This window comes from Solanum pennellii, chromosome 5 (genome assembly GCF_001406875.1).
Source record: "Solanum pennellii chromosome 5, SPENNV200".
Taxonomy (NCBI): domain Eukaryota; kingdom Viridiplantae; phylum Streptophyta; class Magnoliopsida; order Solanales; family Solanaceae; genus Solanum; species Solanum pennellii.
The window spans coordinates 70858899-70868439 of record NC_028641.1 but is presented as its reverse complement, the minus strand read 5'-3'; positions in this window follow the sequence as shown (position 1 = coordinate 70868439).

The window sequence follows — 9541 nt, the reverse complement described above, 5'->3', positions numbered from 1 at the left end:
ATAAGATCATGTCTAAAAAGAATGTTGGCAAAATATTCTTTATTTGGCTGCCTTTGATATACTCTAATTTAATTGAAGGCAACATCTATCTCCATACAATATTCATGGCCAAAGCGGACCTATATTGATCCGTGAGGATGCATATGGATCCGATAATTCTTCAAAACAAATTATATATGTGTATTGATACCTTAAGTGACGATTATGTATATGGTTGCACACTTTAATAACCTAAAATTCATCCAGGTGAGATGGTTAAAGCCGCATCTATTACCCACCATGTTGTGGGTTTGAGTCCAGTATGACATCATTTTTTTTCTCTATTTCGATAACCAAAAAACTAAAAGATAGTGTGCACCACCCCAATCTTCAAATCTTGGGTTCGCATCTGAATATTGATTTTTTTTTCAAGGGAAATCATACAACATGCATTAAATAAGTTGTTAGCATCTGACATAACTTGAATAAATATTGATAATTAGTTGTCTTGTAAATTATTATTGATCTTAGACATATTTATATGCCTAAGTAGTCAATATTTGCCCATGGTTTGGTATGTTAAAAGACGATCTTTAGTTTATTAGCTTGATTTTATGGTTGATTGTATTGATTTGACACTTACACACATGATTAGTGATTTCAGTAACTCTTTGAGGAATTGGAGCTGGAACGAAGAAATAAGAACAAGAAGAGGGAGGTGAAAAAATGATTAAGGATGAAGTACCTAGGCGAGGCGCACTGGCAAGCTAGCCACGCCAAGGCACGTCACACAGAGCCTCTTCTGAGGCGCACTAGGGGGCGCGCCGCACCAAGGCCTATCGCTCAGAGCCTCTTCTGAGGCGACGCCAGGATTGTTTAACTCCCAGATGTTGCTATCATCGTGCCTCCCCATCCCAATTCTGACTTTTTCAAGTTTTTAACATTAACTAAGAGTTCTAATTTGAGTAGGATTTGTTCTTAACTTTATGCACTATTACAAATAGATCCTAGGACTTCCATTATTAGGGTTCGACAATTGTTTAGTGTGCAAGGGCAAGAATCAAGTTTGTAATTCTCGTAACTCTTCTAATTTACAAATTTGTTTATGAACAATTATCTTTTCTTAATTATTAAAAGCATAAGTAGCTAAACGCCGTAGTTCTGGGGCTGTGACTATGAATTGATTGTTGAATATTTGAGGTTTTATGAATTAATCTTCGATTGTCAATTCAAATTACGTTTATATTCTTGTTTTACTATTTCTTGATTGGACATCTAGAGATAAATATAGTGTTTAATCTTGAATTGACCATAGGAGAGATTACATAGACTAGGGAATATAGAGAGCTCGACCGCCCATTAAATTGAGGAGATTAATGTTCAGGATGGACGCTCGAAAGACGAACCCCTTGCTTGGTTACAAAATAGGATGATATATAAATGCTGGGTAGTTAGTCTATTTATCCGCGCTCAACGATGTAGTTAGATAGCTAACTGGGTTAGGCAGCGAGAGGTGTGTAACCCGGATCATACTATTAACCCTATAAACCAGTAATTTGACAATTGAAGTTAGTTCAAAGCCGATAATATGATGGATGACATTCACTATATGATGCAGCCCTGGAATTGCTTTTAATCTTGCCTGAAACATTATATCAAAGTCGTTCACCATTGTTTACTTTAAATTAGTGCATAGTAGTCGTAGTTCATCATAAAACAATCAACCTGCGTAGTAGTTACTTTTCTTTTTAATTGTGGAATTAAATGTGAATATAAGTTGATCATAAGTCCCTTTGGGAATGATAACTCATTTCTCAAAGAAACTATATTATTTGTGCGACCATGTACACTTACGTGTATACTGGGGAGCAACAGTTATGCTAAAATCTTCACATGCAAATAAATTATTTCAAGAAGGAACTTCAGATAATGCGTTGTATTTGCATAACCAATAAAATCTTCAGAATATTTGTTAAAATCAATAAAACCTATATCAATATTTGATTCACTTTGATATTTGTTGCTCTTACTGGATTGTCATCTCTATTTTCCGGTAGCATCAATTTTTTTCTCATTTGCAGCTGTTTAAAGGTTTATCAGATCTTACAGCTATGGTGGAAGTTACAGATCCTAGTACTACTTTTACAGGAAGCAATGTCGTTGATGTAAGTAATCCTCTTTAGATTCATCCATCTAATGGTCCCAGCCTGCCTCTTTGTTTAGATTGTATTTGATGGAATTGGTTATATGTCTTGGAGGAGAAGTGTAATGAGATCTCTATCTGTGAAGAAAAAGTTAGGGTTCATTAATGGTGAGTGTAAGAAGCCAACTCTCAATTCTAATCAATATTGACAGTGGAAAAGATGTGATAATATGATCACATCTTGGATTCTCAAGTCTCTTGGAAAAAAAAATTGTTGACAGTGCAGAGTATGTTTCTGATGCCTTAGAATTGTGGAAGAAGTCAGAAGATATATGTGATCAAACAACTGAAAATCAATGATTTGAGTCAAGGTGTGCTTGATATGACTGTTTATTATAGTAGGATGAAGAAGTTGTTGGAAGAATTGAACAATCTGAGTGCTAAAGATCAATGTAGTTGTGTGTATAACTGTGGGGGGAAAGACAACACATAAGGCAAAGCAGGATATGAGACTCATTCAATTCCTTATGGGATTGAATGAGGTGTATACTATGATAAGAGATAGTATATTGATGATGAATCCTTTTCCATCTATGGCCCAGGCCTTTGCTTTGTTAGTTCAACAAGAAAACAAAGGAAATTCAAGCAAAATAACCAAATGTTTGCAGAGGCATCAATGAATTCTTCTATGCATACTAACTCATCAAAATCTTCAAGTGGAAGACAACAACAGTGTAGGACTAATTTCTCTCCCACTAATAACTACAATGGCAAATCAAGATACTACTGTGATCATTGTTAAAGATCAGGTCACACTAAAGAGAAGTGCTACAAGCTGCATGGTTATCCTCAGACTAGTACTACTGGGAATGGACAAAGTAACAGTGGATACAACAAACAAGACATGTTCAACATTAATCAGAGACCACAATTACAATAATTAGTTTCACAGATCTGCTAAGGGAAAAGGATATCAACAAATTCTTTTGGGATATATATTGAATCTAACACATGAAACACTACTGAATCCTCCAATTCTGGACCCACTCTTACCAAGGATTATATGGACAACTTTTCAATCTACTACAACATTTCCAGTTGGGGTCTACAGGAGAAGCTACAGAAGATCAACTTGTGAGTGATGCTGCAATTTTTACAGGTATGCTAGCTTGTAACTCATTTGTTGATTTTTACAAACCTTTATGTGGGTGTTTCAACTCAAAGACTGACTTATGGATACTAGATTCAGGGGCCACACATCACATACCTACAATAAGAACCATCTTTCAGATATATTTTCTTACCATATCCTTTGTTAGTATCTTGCCTAATGGTTACAAGGTGAAGGTAACTGAAGTTGTAAGTTTAAACCTTACATCAAAGATCACATTACATAAAGTCCTTTTCATTCCAACCTTCAAATATAACTTGATTTCCATCAATACTTTAGCATTTTATCTTAAGTGTCTTGTTTCTTTCTCTAACTCTTCTTCTACATTGCAGGGTACTTCAATGAAGAGGTGTCTGAAAATTGGTAGAGTACAAGATGGACTTTATCTGCTTTGCTCAACCTGTCTGAAAAAGGCTGCTTTAACATTCTTTGAAAAACTCAAGTCAGTGTGCTAGTTTGCATAGTACTAAGCCACAAATGCCCTTTGTCTACTGTTTCTTCTTCTTCATGTCATATTGTTCCATCTGTAATGAATATTACTCATAATGAAAACAATTTTATTTCAATTCCTAGTTTATCTCATTCTTCTAGTCTGTCTCATGAAGTTAATACAAATATATACCTCTTGTGGCACCATAAACTTGGACATGTTCCTTTTACAAAAATGAAGAATGTACCCTCAATTCCTATGAAGTTCTCACCTAAGCAACCCTTTACCTGTACCATATGTCCCATGGCAAGGCAAAATATATTACCATTTCCCACCAAGACTGATAAGACTTTCGAGATTTTTGAGCTACTCCATGTGGACTTATGGGGACAATATCATGTGGCAACCCATGGAAATTTTAGATATTTCATCACCTTAGTTGATGACTTTAATAGATCCACTTGGACTCACTTGTTAAGCTGCAAGAGTAATGCATTGGACGTTATCAAATCATTTGTCAATATGGTTAAAACTCAGTTCAATACCACATAAAAATATAAGGACAAATAATGGCCTAGAGTTCGTAAACCAAGAATCCACCCTCTTCTTTCAATCAAAAGGAATTATTCACTGAAAGTCATGCCCCTACACACCACAACAAAACGGTTTAGTAGAAAGAAAATACAAATATTTCCTAGAGACTGCTAAGGCACTCTTTTTTTCAATTCAAACTACCTATTAAGTATTGGGGGAATGTATATTCACATCAACCTTCATCATTAATAGACTTCCCTCTGATGCTCTTCAAAATAAATGCATGTTTTCTTTACTTTATGACAAAGAGCCTCAATATTCTCAAATGAGAAGCTTTGGGTGTCTATGCTATCCTACCATTCCCAAATCCTATAGAACCAAATTTGATCCAAGAACAACCCCACATGTGTTTGTAGGTTATCTATTTGGAACAAAAGTTTATAGAGTACTAAGTCTGGCTTCTAACAAAATTTATGTGTCTAGGGATGTTACATTTCATGAGACAATCTTTCCCTTCTCTATGAATCAATCATCTTCCTCTATGGTAGATGGTCATGTTCATGGTTTTGATTATCTCACTCTTACAATTGTTCTTTCTAATAACACTCAGTGTAGTCCTGGATCTAATAATCATAATATGCAAAGTGATCCTGGTCATGCCGACACTATAGTTCCAACTGAGTTACTACCACCATTTAGTCCTCCTTCACCAGACCACATTCCATCTTTAGAAATTCCACCAGAATATACAAAACATCAGCCTACATAAATAATTACCTATGCAATATACCTCATTCCACAAATGTAGTTCCACCTTATTCATTACATGCATCATTTTCTAACCACCATCATATTGCCTCCAAACTTCTGTATCCTGATAGCAGTCTCTTGTATTGAGTATCTCACATGAAAGTGAGTCATTCTTCATATGATATAGCATCTATGGATCCTGCATAGCAGAAAACTATGACACAAGAACTATATGTTCTACATGATAATAATACTTGGGATCTCATGCCTCTACCCCTTGGAAAGAAGACTATTGGGTGTGGATGGGTATATAAAGTCAAACATAAAGCTGATGGTAGAAGAAAGGTACAAGGCTAGGTTGGTTGTTAAAGGTTACACTCAACATTATGGAGTTGACTACATAAAGACTTTTTCACTTGTTATTAAGATGACTACTGTGAGAGCTATAATTGCCATTGTCGTGAAGAAACACTTGAATGTTTATCAATTGGATGTGAATAATGCCTTTTTCCATGGGAATTTAGGTGAAGAGGTTTACATGGATATTCCACCAGGCTTGGATATTCAAACTAAAGGATTAGTTTGTAAGCTCAATAAGTCATTATATGGTCTGAAGCAGGCTAGCAGACAATGGTATGCTTAGTAGTCGGATGCCCTCAATTCCACGGATACACTCATTCCTTGAATGACTACTCTTTATTCTATAGGAAAAATGGCTTATCTACTGTATATATTGATGTGTATGTGAATGATATCTTGTTGACAGGTGCTGATCTTGAAGAAATTGAGTCTCAAAGGTTTTCTCCATAACCAATTCAAAATTAAAGATTTGGGGAAATTGCACTATTTCTTGGGTTTGGAGATCCTTTACACTGAAGCTGGATTGCTTTTTTCACAAAGGAAATTTCTTCTTGACCTTTTCAAAGAGTACCATTGTTCTGAACTTTCAGTCTTACCTCACCAACAGTCAAGCTCGAGGCAAATGAGGGGAAACCTATTTATGATCCTAGTACGTATAGAAAATTACTTGGCAAACCAAGTTTCTTAACCAATACGAGACTAGATATTGCTTATGGAGTTCAACACCTTAGTCAGTTCATGCGAGACCTCAAATAACCACATATGACAGCAGCATACCACATGTTGAGGTATCTCAAGAAGGATCTCAACTTAGGATTTGCATATGACCTCTACTAATGATTACAATATACATGCCTTTTGTAATTCAGATTGGGGTTCTTCTCCTGATTCCAGAAAGTTCAGCACAGGGTATATTGTGTTGCTTGGTTCTAGTCCTATAAGCGAAAAACCTAAAAAATAGGAAACTATATCTCTTTCCTCAGCTGAGGCCGAGTATAGATCCCTTCGAAAGGTGGTTGGAGAGTTGGTTTGGTTAGACATACTATTTGAAAAGCTTACTATTCCTAGAATCAAACCTTTTCCTATCTTTTGTGATAGTCAATCAGCTCTACAGATTGCCGAAAATTCAGTATTCCACGAGAGAACCAAACACATTGAGATCGATTGTCATTTTGTATGAACTAAGCTACAAGAAGGTCTTATATCACTACATCACATTGAAACTCACGAACAACTGACTGACATCCTTACTAAGTCTCTTAAAGGAGTCAAACATTCAGTAGTATTGGACAAGTTGGTTGTGTTGGTCTCACCTCCAACTTTCGGGGGGAGGGGGGTATTGAGTTAGTTAGTCAACTAATTAGTTGATACGTCCACATCATCTAGTTTGAGTTAGTTAGACAACTAATTAGTTGATACTCCCACATCATCATCAGTTAGTTAGAGTTGGTTGATATTAATTAGTTAGTTTGTTTATTCAGCAAGTTATTTAGATCTATATAAATATAATGTACTCAGCTGCAATAGTTAGTTTTTAATTCATTCAATACAAGCAAAGAAATTCCTCTTTCGTTTTATGTCATACTCCTTCAGTGGAGCTGTGTAGTTCTTTAGCATATTAGATGAATCTCTCATTCTTGATCATCAATTTTACTAAAATGACTCTCGAGGTGATTGTGAGAGGATTGGCAAGATTTTCAATTTTGAAAATTCGACCTAAGTCAATATTCTAGGATAATAAATTTGAATTCAAATTTTGACAGATCTGTTAGATTTGAAAGGTGATTTTTGGATTTGTTGGATGGTTGGTACGAGTCTCAAGGTTTTTGAGCATGATTTGCAGAGGTATATTCAGGATTTGGAGATTATGAGTGTATAATTAGGAAAATGTGGAGATATAAATTTCATCAGTTTGACATGTAGATTCATATTACTAAAATCGTTAAAATTATAAAATTATAGGTCCAAGATTAATTCTTATGTGTGTGTGTGTGTATACTCCTTCTATTTCATATTAATTGAACTTTTGAGGTGTTTCTTACCCTTTAAGAAAAATAGATTAAGACATAAATTGAAAATAGTCTTGAGATTGAACAATTAAGTAAATTTTAAAAATAAAAAATACCTAAGTAATTCAATTAATATGGAATGGAGGGAGTATTCCGTATCGAAAGTATTGAAGTTTGAACCCATTAATTGTATGTTATATAATTCAGTACTAGTAATTTTGGGGTACATATTTAGTTTAATTATATAATTTTTTTTACAGTGCTTACAGAAATCAGAAATTTTTGATGTGAAAAACTTGGAAATTTTGAAAGATTAAAGCTATACATTCTAAAGTGCTATCGATAATCACTTAGAGATGTGTAACCTAATTTTTGAAAGAAAAATAAATATAAGATTCAAATTTCTGACTTCACTTAGCGAGGTGCACCCAATCATCGTTATATAATTATATGATACTTCAAGTGTGGATTCACACATCGATTTCTAATCCATATGATTTCGGGTGGGAACAGATTTACATGAATCCGTTGACCCCATCCTGCAAACGCCTCTGGTGATTTGAGTCTTTGATTGAATTTCTTGTGTATTATCCCTAAATGTTATTATAAACAAATTCTCTTGATATCTTACAGGGTCTGAACCATTTATCTATGGAGTGGATACAAACTACATCTTAAATCTTAAAGTAAACAAATGCACTTAATAACGTGGATTCTAAATTTAGACCTCCATTAAGAGAAAACAAATGAGGCCTAAATATGTGATTGTGTTTAAATATAATCAAGTTATTCTTATTCTTCTCTATTTGTAGAACTACATATTTATTATTGTTAATTTAAGGGTCCTTCATTAACCGATTTAATTATATATATACCTTGTATTACTAGAAAAAGATTGTAAAATTAGATTTTAATTGAACAATGACAGTTTAAAGTTGCTAAGAAATTAACAACTTAAATTGAAAGGCGAATTTAGAGATACTGAAACTTTGGTGATTTCGTGAATAGAATAAAGTGTTACCTAAAGCTAGTTTGAGATAATAACTACAAAAAATTACTATACTTGATTAAGAGATATTTATGATAAGAAAAGATTCACGATTGATAAAGTATAGTCCAACGAAATTATAAATTTTTTGATAATTATGTTAATTTCATTATCAAAGTAAACGTGCCTATCAGTACAAATAGAGAGCATTGCTGGACATCATGCCCCAACGAGACATTAAAGCATAAGCTAAACCAATTATCGTAGGCGTATTGCTGGACTCATGATGCATTTAGGATATTCACATAAATGTTCCTATTATTATCCTAAGCGTCGTAATATTGAAAGGAAGTTATTTGATTTATCTTTGTTAGTTTAATATAAAAAATCGGAAAAGGTTTATAAATATCCTTTAACTATTTGAAATAGCTTATATATACTCTTAAACTATATTTCAGCTCAAAACTATCCTTCCCGTTATACTATTGAATCAAAAATGCCAGTCTTGTTAACTGATATTGTTAAATGCCATGTAAATGCCACATAACATGCCACCTAAGCGCCACAATTCATTTATTTTCACATAGACTAATATTCCTAGTCCCTAATTTTCCCCCCCTCATTTCTCTAATTCCCTTAGAAATGATTTCATCCATTTTCCTAATTTTCCACTCATTACAGCAACATTATCTTAGTTTTAGCTTATTTTTGTTCACATGTTCAATTTCATGGCTTAGTGGATTTAGTAGTGGCCACTGTTTGTTTAACTTTAGCTTCCAAACTATGGTGAATAATGTTACTGCATCATTAATTTACATTGATGTAAATGTCTAGAATAATTGTAACTAGCTAGGTAGAGGGTAAATCATGCAAATTTCTCAAATATAGTAAAATTAGCTAAAAAAAATGGAATACAAGAACCTAAACCAAATGCTAAGACATCTGTGAGTTTGTAATTCTTAACAGTTTTGTTATTACAAACAAGCTTCATATTTTTTAAATTTTTGTGAGAAGTAATAATCAAGCTTCCTACGAGTCAAGTTAGGCATTAAATTTCTAGGTGTTACTTTCATTTTCAGTTGAAATTCTGTCATCATCTACGCAATCACCGTATAAGACCATTGAAAATTGACTTACTTTTTTTTTTTATTACAGAATTATTTACTTAGGACTCTCT